The 1,483-nt window shown below is 37.4% G+C and overlaps 1 pseudogene; it reads right to left on the bottom strand.

Moving 5' to 3' along the window:
* Nucleotides 1-276: 276 nt before the first annotated feature.
* On the bottom strand, nucleotides 277-868 carry LOC133764800 (vacuolar protein sorting-associated protein VTA1 homolog; annotated as a pseudogene).
* Between the last annotated feature and the right edge of the window lie 615 nt (nucleotides 869-1,483).

Below are 1,483 nucleotides of genomic sequence, written 5' to 3'. Positions count from 1 at the left end.
ATTTTCATTTGCTGAAGCAGGGTTCAAATGGTGTTTTTAGGATCTTGCCAACATCAGCCCTATGTATACATAAATTACCAGAGCCATTAAATGGAAAATAAAAACTGGTTGAGGCTACTGATGAATGCTTCAAAAGGAATCAGATACACACAGATTTTATTGTCATATTCAACTCAACTGAAGTATTTCTTAAAATTTTACTCTTGATAGGCTGAATACAGAGTAATGGAGTTAGTTCTTTACGCCAAAGATACATGGATCTGTTGTACAAAGGCTTCATTCTCTGTTAGTCATCAGTAACTTGAGGGCTTTCTGTAGATTCTGAATAGCAGTGCTTACATCTTCATATTGCAAAGCCCTGTCAGCATATTTGCAGTATTTCTGAGCTCTCACAAAGTCCTCCGGGGTGAGGTGGATATCACCTTGGGAAACTGTACTGAAAAGTGCAGGATCAATGACTGGAATAGTCAATAGAGTAGGTTGAATAGTATTCCTTGGTACACCCATGCTATGAGGCACTTTCGCTGGTGTATTGGCTGGGACATGTGCACCAAGAGGAATCTGTATTCAACTATAGCTATCTGTGTGGCAGCTATATGCTGCCTGTGTCAAATGCTGAAGATGATGATGGCTGAGGTGTGCTGAGTAGGCAGAGATGCTACTACGGCATCTTAATTTTCTTCACCATCAGTATCTTCCTCAATTGCAATAGGGCCTGCTTGAGGAGTCTCCTCATTGTTTAAGCAATTATGGATATATGTTGCCTTCCACCTTGTATATTTTCTGTATTTTACATTTTTATCAGTGTTATGTCAAACATGGATATGACATCTATTAAAAGACTTGCAGTATAGAAGAACTTGATCATTTAAAAAAGCATCAACACCAAAGCCATTCAAACACCTTTACTAGGTCCATTCCGGCCACTGGATTTACTAATCAATTTTAAGAGATGTTCTTTAGGAATTAAGGTGATGATGGCTTCATAGAAAGAATTTGGGAGGATTCCCTCTTTTTCGATTGTTCTGAATACTTTGAGAAGAATTGCAGTTAGTTCTTCCCTAAATGTCTGGTACAACTCAGCAGTGAATCCATCTGGTCCTGGGCTTTTCTTTGTTGGGAGGGCCTTTATTACTGTTTCAATTTCTGTGTCAGTTATGGGTCTGTTTAGGTTTTCTTTGTCTTCCTGGTTCAATTTAGGTAGGTTGTATGTGTCCAGGAATCTATCCATTTCTGATAGATTTCCCTATTTGCTGGCATACAAGTCCTTGAGGTAATTTCTGATGATTCTTTTTATTTCTGTGGTGTCTGTTGTTATGTTTCCTTTTTCATCTCTGATTGTATTGATTTGGTTGTTTTCTCTTCTTTATTTAGTTAGATGGGCCAAAGGGGTGTCAATTTTGTTTATTTTTTCAAAAAACCAGCTCCTCGTTTGGTTGATTTTTTTGTAATTTTTTTTTTTTGCATTCAATTCTGTTGATTT

The sequence above is a fragment of the Lepus europaeus genome, chromosome 7 (genome assembly GCF_033115175.1).
Source record: "Lepus europaeus isolate LE1 chromosome 7, mLepTim1.pri, whole genome shotgun sequence".
Classification (NCBI taxonomy): domain Eukaryota; kingdom Metazoa; phylum Chordata; class Mammalia; order Lagomorpha; family Leporidae; genus Lepus; species Lepus europaeus.
The sequence above is the reverse complement of the archived record's forward strand: the minus strand, read 5'-3'. Positions and strand labels throughout refer to the sequence as shown.